The sequence below is a fragment of the Calidris pugnax genome, unplaced genomic scaffold (assembly GCF_001431845.1).
Source record: "Calidris pugnax isolate Ruff unplaced genomic scaffold, ASM143184v1 scaffold13, whole genome shotgun sequence".
In the NCBI taxonomy this organism is placed as follows: Eukaryota; Metazoa; Chordata; class Aves; order Charadriiformes; family Scolopacidae; genus Calidris; species Calidris pugnax.
Window position 1 is genome coordinate 2,944,299 of NW_015090810.1, and position 15,138 is coordinate 2,959,436.

Below are 15,138 nucleotides of genomic sequence, written 5' to 3' on the forward strand. Positions count from 1 at the left end.
TTCCCCATTTATCCATAAATTGACTTACCCCTGTTGGTAGTATAAAACAGGTAAAAGGATCCATTGTATAGAGCAGGTTGCAGTACTAATGCATCCTGCTTCCTATTTGAGACGTCTCACGGAGCAGACAACGAGACTGTTCTAGAGAGGTTTGTGAACTCAGAGTAACTTCTCTTCATAATGCCTTCAGTGCAAAATGAGGAGACACAAAAGAAGGAAATATAGACTAATTAAACAGAATCTTCTCTAACCCAGATGATTTTCATGCTTTTTCCACAGGGCATCAGCAAATCTTTAAGGATGCAATTTCAGCTCTAACCTTGAATTTCCTTGCTGTAATGGGGAAGGAGTGAACCTTTTAGCTTTATCTGAACATAATTCTTCTGTAAAAAGCAGATTAATTCTGGGTCCCAAGTTTCTAGTACTCTGTGTTTTGATTTCTTTTTAGTGCCTGTATAGGCACAGTTTAGGGAATTGGTAAAACAGATGGAGCTTGGCATGATTTTTTTTTCACACTGAATGTAAAAATGGTTGGGTTTTTTTTACTATGCAGCTAAGATAAGAAAGGCAGGTGGCTGGAAATAAGTATTTTCTAGATAAACTATATAATTCATTGCAAAAATCTCAGAATACGTATACAAAAAGATTTGGGGTTCTTCAAGTTGCAGACTAGTGGCTGAAAACTGATGTTGCACTTGTCATTAGTAAACCTTAAGAGCCATGTTATTGTCAAAAATACTGATGGCATTCCTTTTGATGTGCTCATATGGAAAGATCTTTTAATTCATAGCTTTGTCCTTTGCCTAATCTGAGCTGTGACTGGTTGAACTGTACTTTATTCCATGCGAGATAAGTCTGGAAATGAACAAAGCTGATAGCTGTGAGTTTTATTTGAAGTAGATAGGAAAGTTTAAAGAGAAATTTTAAAATCTTTTGAACAGAAGTTTGACATTTTAGAGCAAACAGTTTATGTAATTTACTAAATTCTATTAATGTGAGTACTTATCATCAAAGTGCCTGAACAGGCATTCAGTGGGTCACCTTCATAAAAATAGCAGCAAAGTACACTTCATTTCCTCTCCTGCTTCTTTGAGTTTGTTTGGAGAAGTAAAAGTACCCAACGAAGTAGCGACACCATAAAAGCGATATGTAGAGAGTCAGGGACAAAAAAGCAATAAATCTGCCAAAGATATTTTGAACAGAGATAGCAATAATCTTGTCTTGTATACCTGGCTCCAAATTGCTGATCTTTATTGTAATGCACAGCAATGTACTGTACCAGATTGACATTTATAAAAAAAAAAAAGTGTTTTCAAGCTCTGCCTCTCAAAGCATTTCAGTTAGGAATGAGTTGTAAGTCCACAAGGAAAAGAACACATACAAGTAAATACTGTGCTCATAAGAAATTCAACAACAGCGCTGAACATTTTAGTTAGAATTAATTTATGACTTGAGTTGAGCAAGCAGTAAAAAAACATGCTGTCCTGTGAATATCCGCTTGGATTCATAAGTGAATTTCAATTTAACTCTTTGAACCATTTCTAGGGGTTGTTTCCTGTGGATATCTGGCATGGAGCTTTGTCAGCGGAAACTGTTCTCAGCAGTGCCCATTTTAAATTCAAAACTTGGAATGTTTACCAAAAGTGATTTCTTAAGCTACGTATCCACAGTGTCAGTTAGTTAATTAGACAACTAACCTCATCACAAATAAGTTTTACATGGCTTATATAATTAAGAAACGCAGTGTGATTTGCAAATGTTCGCAACTCCTTGCGAGTGATCTGCAGACCTGGAATTATTAATTATGAAGGCATTCATAAATAATTCTGCATAGTAAATGTGGAAATGTTGTGATCCGTGTAAGGGCAATTTGCAAACAAGAAACAAAAGGCAGAATTTGTTTATACATGATTAGTTGCTAATTATTTGCTTAGCTTTATCTGCCATTGAAAGAATAGGTGCTGGCAAAGTTGCTAAAGACATGCTTTCAGGCTTCAAGTTCTGGAGATCATGCTGGAAAGGTAGTAGGGCTAATTCAAAGTGCTGTGAGGTGGCATGTCTTTGCTGAGGTCAACCTAATGGCAGCTTTTAACTATGAGTCTGAACTTGACTGTTCTCCCCAGGTTGGCAGCTGCTTGGGTCGTTTTTCCATTTGCAATGTTGACAGTAGCAATAGCACACAGTGTTATCTGCGTGCTGTCCACAAGCACCTGACTTCCATTCTTCTCCACTTCTCTTTCGCAGATTGACACATAGATTGAATTCAAAAGTGCAGGAAAAGAACTCTGCCTGCGAAAGGAGCCTGCACTGCAGAGGGTTTGCTCTAAACTATTGTGAGACCTCCGGCTACAACACAGGACATGGGAGCTTTTCTGAACCCTCGTGTCTTGTGTTGCAGCCAGAGGGGCACATCTTCTCAACTGAGTCTGAGACAAGTAGAAGAAATCAACATGAAAGAGGTGTAAAGAAAGAGTGAAAGACGGGTATGGGCATGGGACTTCACTGAACATCTGAGAGAAACAGACTCAGGAATGTGATCCTTGGCATTGCAATTTCAAGCTTTCTCATAGATCCAGAGGAGAAGTCAGACTTCTGCTTGTTCATGAATGCAGATTGAAAGATCTGAATCAGGTAGTAAAAGTTACTGTGCTTACAATGCCACTGGCATTGGTCTTTTTGTTTCTTTCTGCAAATTTGACGAGAATCACTGAGTTAAGCACTAAATGGTTTGCTGGTATCTCATGATCTTCCCTTTTGAAACTAAGCAGTGTTGTTTCTGTACTTCAGCAGCTGTATGTGTGAGCTTTCAGGAGAAATAGAATTAAGTAACCTCACATGTTTTGAGCAGAGAACATGCCTATGATTAGCATTCATTTTTTTTTGTTTCTCACTGGGACAAATTTTTTACTTCTTGAGCAGCTGATTCCAGGGTGAGCCTCAGCTTGAGTAGGAAATCATGCAACATGATTTCTCTGTTTTGGCTTAACTTTGCCACTTGTTTAAAACATTGCATGTCAGTATGTCCCATCTAATCAAGTATTAAAGTGTACTTAACCGAATCTTCCTTTTTAATACTTCATTGGACTGGACATACTGGGATATAATGTTTTAAATATAATAGAATAGTTTGGGTTTAAATATCATAGAATAGTAGGTTTGTTTGATGTTTAACCGTCATCTAGTCCAACTACCCCTGCAATGAGCAGGGTCATCTTCAACTAGATCAGGTTGCTCAGAGCCCTGGCCAGCCTGACTTTGAATGTTTCCAGGGATGGGGCATCCACTACCTCTCTGGGAAACATGTTCCAGTGTTTCACCACACTCATCGTAAAAAAAAAGTCCTCCTTATATCTATTCTAATTCTGCCCTCTTTTATTTTGGAACCATTACCCCTTATCCTATCATAGCAGGGCCTTCTTCCTTATTATCCCCCTTTACTAAGTACTGGAAGGCTGCTATAAGGTCTCCCCAGAGTCTTCTCTCTCCAGGCTGAACACCCCCACCTCTGTCAGCCTCCCTTCACAGGAGAGGTGCTCCAGCCCTCTGATCATCTTCGTGGCCCTCCTCTGGACGTTCCAACAGGTCCATGTCCTTATGTTGAGGACTCCAGAGCTGGATGCACTACTCCAGGTGGAGTCTCACGGAAGCAGAGTAGAGGGGCAGACTCATCTCCCTTGACCTGCTGGCCACATTTCTTTTGGTGCAGCCCCAGATGTGGTTGGCCTTCTGGGCTGTGAACACACATTGTTGCCTCATGTCCAGCTTTTCACCCACCACTATCCTCAAATCATTCTCAGCAGGGCTGCTCTCAATCCCTTCATCCCCCAGTCTGCACTGATACTGGGGATTGTACTGATTTATGTGCAGGACCTTGAACTTGGCCTTGTTGAACTTTATGAGGTTCACATGGGCCCACTTTCCAGGTCCCTCTGGATGGCATCCTGTCCCTCAGGCATGTCAACTGCACTGCTTAACTTCATGTTGTCTGCAGACTTGCTGAGAGTGCATTTGATGCCACTGTCTGCGTCACTGATGAAGATACAATATCTGCATTAAGAAAATGTGTATGACACTGAAATACCCAAAAGAGGACTCTGGATTTGTATTGAGAGTTATTAAGATAACATGGGTGATTAAAATTGCTCTTGTTCCAGTCTTTCCATTTTAACGTCTTGTAGAAAGCTACAAAGACGTGTCCTCATCTGGCAATAAACACGGTTAAATTTTGGGGTAACATCTGAATAATTTAGAGTATGCTTCCAGACTATGATCATTCGGTCTTTGCCCCATTCTTTATTCATTGATTTCAGTGCCAATAAACACAAAACAAAGTTCTGCTCAAATGATTAATAGCAGGAGCCGATCCTTGGATCATCACAAGGCAGATATTTTTGAAGATTCCTTTACCTGATAAATATTGTGGTTTTGTAGTCAGTTTTAGATTGCTATTTCCCTTGGGAAAAATAAAAAGGCGGTTATAAGAAAGGTAAATAAATATTCTCACCTTCATTTCTCTGATCATGCTCAGTGTTTCCTGTGGGATTTGTGTAGCTATCATTTAAATGAGAGAGAGTGCTTTCATTCAAGAAGTGTCCTTCTGGGTCAGTACTCCTGACTTAGTTTTTAATGCCATTTATAGTATTCCGTTTGTCCTCCTGATCTTTGATGCAAGTCAGCGGAAAGAATTAGCAAAATAACCCATGGGAGACAAACGCTCCAGTGCCATTCACTGCCCCATTAACTCCCATTGGGTTGAAAAGCGCAGTTGTTGCATCTCTGTGTGTGCCTGTCTCTGCCTCCAGCATCTCTTTCAATCCCAGGAGCATAAAATGTGATAATTTGAAAATTCTTGCTAGAGAAGCTCTGTCTCTCAGTATTCTCAAATACAAGTCATGTTCAGATGTTTTCTGAGGGGAAAGGGAGTGAGAAAAACTACAGTCCCTCCCTTGGAGGAGACAATACTTCAGGAGAAAACATTGTACTTGGATGGAAGAGCAGAGATCTGGGTATAAGTCTCTGCAGTTGCACTGGTTTACTCCAATTTACCTGGTGATCTCTCCCTTTCTAATGTATCCCGTATGAGCTGGCACAAATTCCAAGAGCTTTCTGAAATACTTAAAGTGAAGGACATACTTTGGTGTTTTGTTTTGGTTTTTTTCTCCAGTGATCTTTATTCAAATTCTTTGCTTCCTGTTGCGTACATAAAGTTTTGTACAGAAATACATAGCAAATGGTATGACAGAAAAATATGTCTATACAGCGGAAGAGGGGTATTTTTTTTCTCTGAAATTTATGAGCTAGATGTACCAGTTGAGAAGAGTTTTGCAAGTAGTTAACCATCAGACTGTACCCAAACCCCTAGTTTAATGAAAAAAACCCAGCAGTTAAGTGTAGTTTATTTTTTTTTTCCAGGAAGTATTGTTATTATAAACTATAATTAGTGGTTTTAACTCAGCGATATTTCATTTCTCTTAAAGGAGAAAGAGGTTCCTAGCTGAGCATCTTTGTTAGAGCTGTCAGTGTCCGCATTCATAAAAGGAGAAGAGCTGTAATCAAAAATGGGTAATTTCTTGGCATTTTAGATGCACACCCCGCCAATCAAGAAAGCCAAGACCTCCTAATGATATTAAAATAACAGAAAATGGAATTATGTCAAACATTCAGGTGTTTTTCAGAGCACCTATTTGCTCAAGTGAGAATTTTATTTGTTGGCGATAGCTGAATACTTAATTACAGTAGCTGTGCTAAATATCACTGCTGGCGCTTGAGATATATTTAGATTCAGCTCCCTCTGTCTCAGAAAACACAGCAATTAAAATGCAGCACTGTAACATAACGTAACTGATAATAGGTATAGGGCTTAAGAAGGTTTGAGATGTTGCCAAATCTGCTATGGAAACCAAAGATGAAGCATGAAAATGGTGAAGGCTTTTTCTTCCTGTGCTAGTCAGAGCCCTTACTCTGCGCCATCAGTGCAACGTGCAGTGATATGGGGATTTTCAAGGGAATCTGAAGGAGTTAGGTGCCTTTGACAATAATAATCACTATAGCATTAGTCTTACTGCCTATAATTTATCTCCTTCACAAAATTTGCTTCAAATAATGAACCAAAGCTTAGTCCTGAGCAGACCTAAGGTATTCCTTTTAAAGGCTCTTTTCTCTCTCCTCTCCTTTCACATGAGGCATGTACATCCTTTGGGTCCTGAATTGGAGCATGTGATTCCCACCTGGGCTGGCTTCTTGCATAGATCAGCACAAGTTGACATGATCATTCTTAGCTCTCCCAGTTGGGGATCTGATTTCATCTTGTGTTCCCAGATGGTGATAGAGAAGGAGACTGAGTGTGGGGGACAAAATCTAAAAGTTTATCACAAGCACGCCTGAATCTTTTGTGATTTCATCTGTTCTCTGCTTCCCCTTTCTCCTCCTGCCTTCTTTTAGCACCCTCAGCCCCCTCTGATTTAACAAGAGCTCAAGTTGTTATGCCCTATTAAGGCTCAGACCCTCAGACAGTCCCAGCAGAAAGTATGTAGCAGAATGCAAGCTCTAATACATAATTCCTAACTGTATTTTAAACACTGTCCTGCCATGCACAGAAAATCAGGCACAGTACATCTTGAAGGACTAAGTGGGAGGGCATTGCCTCCTTGGCACATACTGTTTGACTTTGCTGGAGGAAACCTGCTTTGCAACATGTATGGAAAAAACCTGCTCTCTTACCAGCTCTGAATTTACCAGGGGTTGTATTAACTGTGAAAAAGAGATGTAACAAAGTGTCCTTGTCCTCATTTAAGTTCTGTTTATGCTTTGAAAGTCCCACACAATTCACTGAAAGAGTTTCTTCATCCCTCTTCAAAATGTGAACTTATTAATTGTCAGAGCTCCATACTGATGAGATGAGGAACTGTCACCTGTAACTTTTCATAAAACAGTGGCACTGTGTAAGTTACTTTACCCAGTGAGTTACTTGGGAAGCAAAAGGGCTGCTCATATTTGCAGGCTGATTCAGTCTGTGATCACTATGTAGAGCATGCAAACAAAAGTGGCAATTCACTCAAGCCACAAAAAAAAAATTTCTTATCTGTCATTTACAGTGCCATTCTTTAAAGTTCATTTCTTTCAGTATGTTTTTTAAATTGAATTATTATATGTATGGTGTACATGTCTTTGTTTCATTGAGAATCTAATTGACAAAAACCTCATTTTCAACTGAAAAAGACGGCTTTGCTGGAAGCATAATAATCCGTGCACCATTAGCCTTGGTTATAGTCAAAAAGGAACAGTAAAAATGTCACCTTCTAGCTCAGGTCAGCTTCCCGAGTGGATCACAGGTGGTGTTTGTTCACGTTACTGACTAAAATAAATCTTATTTCTCTCAGCTGTGAGAACAATGCAGAGGTGGGCTTCAGGCTGTGTCTCATATATTCAGCTGAGATTAATTTAGTACTTTAATGAAGAATTTTTATCAGTAGTCATGATGCAGGGGAAGCATCCATTAAAAACCTTGAGTGAACTTCCAGTAGTCAGGAAAGGGAGCATCTTTGTAAAGGCAGGTGAGCCCAAGTGGCATGGTGAGCATGGGGGTCCCCATAGCACTCCTTGAATGAGACCAGGCTGGGCAAGGGAGGCCAGTTGGGGGACATCCCTCTTCCCCACAGGCAAAGGAAGGGATCAAGGCAAGATCTAGCAGAGCAATCCTGTAACTCTGACGCAAGGTCGACTCAGGATCCCAGTGGGAGTAATGGGGTGAGTCAGATCGGTGCTTGTGGAGGAGATTTCTTCCCTATCCACATAGGCCTACAAAGCTAGCTATCTGTGCCAGGACACTTTTCAATGTGGTCTACCTTTTTTAAAGGCAGAGTGGCTGCTGTGGCAATACAAGCCCTGTCCTGAACACTCCCATGTCCTGCTGCTGGCTGGCATGCTGACACTGTGGCAGCGTTGCTGGGCTTCAGGCACGCAGTACCCAACCATATCGGAGTCGCTGGGAGCCCTCACTTCAACAACGGGCTCCTGCCTGGCCTCACTGCACTTCTGACACTTGTCTTCTCTGTTTCTGCTCTTCAAAGACGAGGCGGAGCCAGCAGCAGCGGGGAGATGGTGAGGTTTCCTGTGCTATGCTACCGGTACATCATTTTCTCATCTTCACTGTGCCAGAGAAGAGCTCCAAGACACATGGGGCCAAAGGGGGTCTGCAGTGCAGCTGGAGGAGGAGGGAAGCATGCTGGAATCAGGGCATCCACAGCATGGGAGCAGGCAAAGGCCCTCAGCATAGGGCATACTCTCTCATACAGCTCTAAGGGGGCTGGGAGAGAGGGAGGAAGAGTCAGAGACAGAGGGAGGGAGGGAGAGAGAGAGGAAGAGGACCCAGACCCACATCCTCTGGGACTTCACTGCCTCCTTCTCCAAGAGGTTTTGCAATTTGTTCTTGTACCAAGATAGTATTTCAGTAGCAACTTTGCGGTTGTTTGGAATGCCATTGGTCCTTGACATTTGACAGACTAACACAAACCCACGATCTCTGCTTTAATTAGAGAAGGAGGCTGGGACTGTGTTGAATTCTGAAGCCATGACAATCAAAAAGGGTTTGGAAAAGAGAATGGTGCAGAAAAGGAGAGAAAAACAGTGCATGTGTGGGTGTGTGCAGATGTACTCTCCAGATCACGGACTGAGGAGAGAAGAGGTGGAAACATTTGGGAATTGATCCTGTAGATGCCTGTTACCCTCATGTTGATCCAGAGCAATTCTGTCAACTTCTGCTGAGCCACCAGGCTTCCCATTAGAGTAACAGGTCATGAGACGTTGCTCCCAGTCTTTGCTGCACAAGTCATTCCAATTTTTCTAAGAATTGCAAACCTGCAAGCTGAACTTGAACGTCATTCCCAAAAGCTGTCTCCTGTCCTCTCCCTCCAGCGTGGGCGTATTGCACCAGGTTACTCAGGCAGTGCTACAGTTCAGTGGTCTCTGTTTGAACTTGATAATAAACACCGGAAAAGGCAAACATGTTTCCTTCTGTGCTGCTAGCAGGGGAAAAGCAAGGAGTAGAAAAGGCACTGATATGAAAGACATAACTGTAGGTGGAACGCATCCACCAGGTGATGAAGAAACAATACCCAGAATAGATGGAAAATAGGTTCAACACTGTGGCAGGGCAGGCTTCCCTGTTCCCACACATGGCGCATGGTTACAACTATGGCTGCCACGGGCATCCTGAAGAAACATCACATCCAGCTGGCAGAAGTTTTCAAACTTTCCATGGCATCAGCCTCCCCAGAATGACTCCATTGTATGTACTGGGGTGGTGCCAGGCGAGGAACCGCAGGGTTCCTGTGGCAGCCCTCCAGCTGCACGCCTGCTGGCATGGAGCTGGGTATCTGCCGGGTACTGGCTTGCTGCAGTGTGCCACCCCGCAAGGTGGCAGGTTTCAAGGCCCAGTCAGTGGTAGCAATGTCCTCCCTACTCGCTCCCCACCAGCAGAAGACCCTGTGTGCCAGGGACCACAGCTTAGTCACTCTGCAGCCTGCATTCCTCTTCCACTGCTGGCATGAGGGGGAGGAGAGGGAGAGTAGGAGGAGAAATTGATTGTCACAGCCAACAGGTTGTCACCACCCAAAAATACAACTCCCAAAGGGTTGCCCTTCTGTGAGGGTGCCTATGCCCTCTGTGAGGAGTGGGAATCAGACAGATGCTGGGGATACTGGGTTGAGTGGAAGCAGTTGCCTTTGAAGGTTCACGGGCATCTCTCCAGGCTGTCTCCAAAGCCCTCTCCAGGCTTTTTTGCTCGTGGATAACCCCCTATCCTAGAAAATGTATGGGTTCATGTGAAAGAAATTAACATTAATGTAACTGTTGCTAATCTAATCTCTCCCTTTTGCATGATTTTGTCAATTTTTTAAAAAGAAAAACAAAATTATCTTCCTTCCTGAGCCTTGTAGAGGCTCTGTCCATAGCAGGAGGCCAGTGCTGAGGAAGCACCAGAGCATGCCGGGTGTTTTGCTGGTTTTTTTGGCAGTGTACTCCAATATAACCAAGTTAATTGGCCAAAAGATTTTAACACCCCGTCATGTGTACACTGATGCACAGGCTAGGTAATATAGTAAGGGCTGAATGTAGTAAGGGCTACAAAAGGGCTTGCAAACTATTTAAAGGGAGAGTCGATAATTCCTGCCATGTGCTGCCTCCTTCTCTGCAACAGATCCATCCACACATATTCTAAGAAGAGCTGAATCACCACATTATAAATAGACTCACTACGTATTTTTTCTCCCTGAAAATAATTTCAAACCGAACATGCCTACTCTATTCACTTTGAATTATTGCTCCTAAGAAAAGAGAAGAAGACGACATTTTCTAACTCTTTCTACTTTCCCTATTAGTAGTCTGACTGTTAAAAGCCTTGACTGTTAGCCTTTGGGATGCAAACCTGCTCCCATTTAAGTCAATGTGAGTTTTATCATTGACTTAATTGGAAGTGAGATTGAGCCACTGGGCATGTGACTGGCTTTGTGTAGAGCTTGAAAAAAATAATAAAGGAGACTGAGGCAAAATGTAGTGCCAGTTTTTTTTCATCACAGCAATAACCCAGCTTTGCTCAGCCTGCCCATAGTAATGCTAAAAGGAAAGCCTAGGCTGAAAGGAAGCGCTCATAATATTATAGCTTAATTAGTTTATGGGAGAAAAATGCTGAAGGGAAGTGGAGCTCCCGTTGTTAAATATTTTACCATTGCAACACTGACTAATGTTGTCTGCTCAACGCTAAGTTAGCCAAAGTCCTTGCCCTGTTCCACTGCAGCCTGCCCAGGTTTCTGTGCTCCCTCCTCAAGCCTCGGTTTTGGTTTAATGACAGTCATGCTGGGTACCTCTAAAAGCACAGAAAACATTTCTTTTCTGTGTATCTTATTTGCCTATTATTAACATTATCCCAAATCTTTTAAGTAGCTGATTATTAAGCAAAGAAATAGCAATGAAGCAAGGAAAGAATGTGATAGGGAGATTTACTGTGTGGGAGGCAGAGATAAAATTAGATTTCTTTAAGCTATGTAGTACAGTTATTAGGAAGTTAGGCTAATTTTTCAAGGAGCTGTCACTTAAATAACCTCATCTTATTATTCATGCTGAGGTATTTACTACAGAAATTCTTTTCCCCCGGTCATCATTTTTTTCCAGTAGCAGAAGTTGGGAATTCAACAATTGTTTGCATGCCCGAATAATGCAATGGCATGTTATGATAATGCAAATAGTAGATTATTATAGGACACGCTTTAAAAACACTCTGCTGCTTCTAGTGGAATTTGTTTGTTTGGCCTCTTTTAGTATTTTCACCATCTCTCTCCAGATTTTCTTTCCATAGTCTCTCAGTAGAAACAGCAGTAAATTTTTCCCATCTTGATTTGTACTTAATGCTGTTTCTCATTATCTGCTGCCTTTTCTAAAGGTGTTGAGCAGTCCCAGCATCAAAGCCACTGACTGCCAATAACACCCAGTATCTCCACCACCACAGTGCTCTAAAGAGCTCTTGATTCCTTTCCTTTTCCCCAGCTCTATTCTGTTGCTTCTACCTCCATGTTGCTCCCACTCCTGGCCTATGTATAAATTAATCAGACTGATTTTTAGGCTAAACTATGGACTCTTTGAAGCATGTGTAGCTCTTAACATGGAGTACATTTTCCAAGCCATGAACTGCAAGGTAGTCTCAAACCGTTTGTGGGTTTGGCAATCCCACAGCTAAGTCCCCAGACGCTACTTGGCAGACATTTCCACTTATGCTTCTTCCTTCCAACAGTCCATCTCTAGCTCTACCCCTCTGTTTTGTTTTGCTTACAGGACTGTCTCAGCACATACTTCTCAGCTCCAGTTTGCTGGCACACCACCCTGAGCACTCCTCCTGGCCTTCCCAGTGAACCAGGAGAGGGCTGCATAAATCTGTGAGGCTCTTTACTGCAGATTCAACCTCTCAAACCTCAAGGGGGCTCTAAGCCTTCTATAAATGAGGAACCTGGTGGACAACAGCAGGTTATTGATTTTATACCAGAAAATATAATAAAGGGATCAAGGAGGGGAAAAAAGCATATACTTCTACCATGCTTTCATTATTTACAGTCTTAGCATAACCTCTTGCAGCTGGTGGTTTGCCAGTAAAAGAGGACCTTCCTTTTTTAGAGGGGACACTTTTTAATCATAGCCCAATCTGCTGTGTAGTTAGCTAAGTGTGACCTCACATGCCAAATGCTCAAGATTTGGAAAAAACAGTGCACCATACAGAGCTGGGTTAAGCTGCTCACAGGAGATGTGATTTCATTTGAGCACAGGAAAGCAAAAAGTATTGAAATTCTGATAATCTAAAGTCCCTGAAAAATGCCTAAGACTTGGGAACCTCCTTAAGGTTGCAAAACTGGACCTTTCCAGGTTAGGCAGTGAAGAGACATTCTTGCTTCCATGGTGTATCAGATGCCGGTCTCCTGTGTTGGAGTGCATGTGGCTGTTCCTCTAGGAGAAGTTTCAGCAGGTTAGAGCTACCATGGGTTTCATTTTTTTTTTCAAGAGAAAAATGCTTGCTTGTTTGAAATGAGGAGGCTATGAATGTCAACATGAGCAAAATGTGTCCTAAATACATAGACTCTGTTCAAGTTAGGGAAAGGGAACCTGTAGAAGATTTCTAATCAACTGTTGAGGCTGTTACCTCCAGAACAGCAAATTATGGGAAAAATCAGCCTTTAAAACAACCACTTTGATTCACGAAAACAGGTATAAAAAGTGCTGAGGACACTCTGGTGAGACAGAAAGGGATGAGTATGACTGGTAGAAGCAGGAGTGGGAGGTGATGCATTTCTGAAAATGGCAAGAATAGGACAAGACGAAAATAGGGTTGTCAAGAGATGTGTTTCTCTCTGAAACTAAAGAGACTATGGAGTAATTAGGTAGCACTAAGGAACTGATTTTCAAGGCAGGTACAGAACTGGCAGAAAACTGATGCAGACACCAGTGTGCTAGTGGTGTACATACAGCTCTTCTTACCCCTGCTGCTAACGCCTTGCAAATGCTCTAGGACCACATGCTTCCTCCCTTCCTCCTTTCTCTTGTACCCATCCTTCCCTCCTCTCTTTCTCTTTCTCTCTGTTTTCCTTGGTCTCTTTCTTCAAATGAGCAATTAAATGTGATTTTTATTAGCCCTGATTGGTGAGGAAACAGAGATAGAACCTGCCTGGTGAATTTGCATACCAGATTCACGAGACCATCAGGCTCCTCTCATTCTCAGAAGCATCTGTCCTTAAAAACACTTGTACCAGAAGTGACATTGTAAACAAGACGAGTGTCCCCAGTGAGCGAATGAAGCTTTTCAGAATTAAGTTTCCTTCAGTAATATATGTCAGCATTCAGTCAATTGTTTTCTTAACCTGATTATGGCATTGCGCTTCTTGTAACAATAAACATTATGTTCATTTTGTTCTTTTATAGGAAAAGAAGTTGGGGGTAAGGAATTATAACTTGGGAGCGTGAGGCAGGCAGGAAGAGTGTAACTGGGATGCGGATTCAAGGCAGGACATCTTGGAAAACCTCTTTCAGATTTGATTTTGTCTGTCTTGGTGACCTTGTCCAGTTACTTCAGGGTTTTTTTGTTGCAGTACCTGTGACTGCAGGACAGCAGGACAAAGCCCCTTCTGCATCTTGTAAGAACAGAAGACAGTACCCTCCAGTCTCTAACACTCACACACACACACCTGTGCCAGACTCCTCGTTTCACTGTCACCAACATGTCAGTGCACATGGGGGAGCAGAGGTGAGCTGTGACTTGGTTTGCTGAGGCCACACACTGCCTGCAGGCGACAGGGGCTGGGTTTGCACCAGTGGGGTGTGCAGTGTGGCTGCCCTGCCAGGGCTGACACCCACTGCCGAGTGTGAGTTCTCCTTGTTCCTAAAAGGAAAGCAGGACCCAAAAATGGATAGGAAATGATCCTTATATCACACCATGCCAGTGCTCCTGGCTCTCTGGGGCCTCCTGCTTGCAGGGACACGGGTGGCTGTGGTTTTTCTCCAGTCAACCCCAGCCCTGAGAGCCTTGGTGGCCCACCCTGATTGTGCAGTACAGAGTTTGGGGCTTAGCAAAAACCCATAGGTGTTTTGGGCAACTGTTCGTTTCCCATCTCCTCCTCCTCCTTCGTGTGGCTCTCATGGTCCCCCAGGTGCTGTGAGATTCATTCCCCTGCCCTACATTTTTCTTTGTGTCCCTACAAAACTCCTGAAGGCCAGACCTTCAAAACTTTGGGCTTAACTGTTCTGCCTTTGTCCAAAGCCTCTGTGAAATATGATTAGCACATATTTACCTAGCTGAGACACACATTGTGAGGCTAATGAACGGTTCCACAGTACCTGGTACGATCTAAAAGCCTAGAAGAGCCTGATAAGGAGGTGAGACTTAATTAAGTTAACCTTCAGATTAATTGAGCTGCTTTCTGAAAAAATGCAATGTGAGTACATGCAACTCCTGCAGGGGTCTAGTCTCGTTTCTGGGGCTGTACTCATTAGATACAGCCAAACACCGTATCTGTCGGAGGGTATGCACATTGCTGGGGGAACATGCTGATCCTCCCTGCTTATTTATGCTTTACAAAGTGCAAATTTCAGAAATAAATAGTTGATCTACTCTGCATGCAGCGAAAGTTTGCCCAAGGCTGGGCTGGTGATTTTTTTTTTTCTCTGTGTGTCTGCTTGCTCCTTTGGATCATGCCCACATGCTGCTATTTCGGTTCCTAACCTAGCAATTATCCAGCTACATGTATGTGCAGCAAGTGCACCGAACACAGCTGCCTCCCTGGTGAGTTCAAGGAAACTCAGGTGTCTCTTTCCCTCCTTTTATTGAATTGACCCTTTGCACATTATCCTGTAATTCTTCTTCTTTGGAATTGAACTGTAGCAATTTATAGCTATAAAGGTATATCCTTTTAAACCTCTCTTTCCTCTCTTGACACATTGCAATTCTTTTTTTTTTTCTTTCTTTTTTTTTAATGACTAATTAGCCAGGGGCTTTGTGGATAAGCTGTTGGCTTTAGAGCCTCACTTCAGGGCCCCTTCCCGTTCAAGTGTAAAAGACAGAGAGGTCGCAATAGCACTGCTCAGCATAAATCCTTCCCTCCACCCCCA

At 42.6% G+C, this 15,138-nt stretch overlaps 1 long non-coding RNA gene across 3 annotated transcripts in view; it reads left to right on the top strand.

Annotated features, from left to right (window-relative positions):
- LOC106886013 overlaps positions 1 to 15,138 on the top strand; it is a 100,571-nt gene that overhangs the window by 38,972 nt on the left and 46,461 nt on the right. Inside the window, exon 1 of one of the 3 annotated variants that reach the window (XR_001411555.1) lies at positions 2,417 to 2,631. The exons of the other annotated variants lie outside the window; for them this stretch is intronic. This is a non-coding gene — a long non-coding RNA (uncharacterized LOC106886013). Of the gene's footprint in view, positions 1 to 2,416; positions 2,632 to 15,138 lie in introns of those variants that run through there. 3 annotated transcript variants of the gene reach the window in all.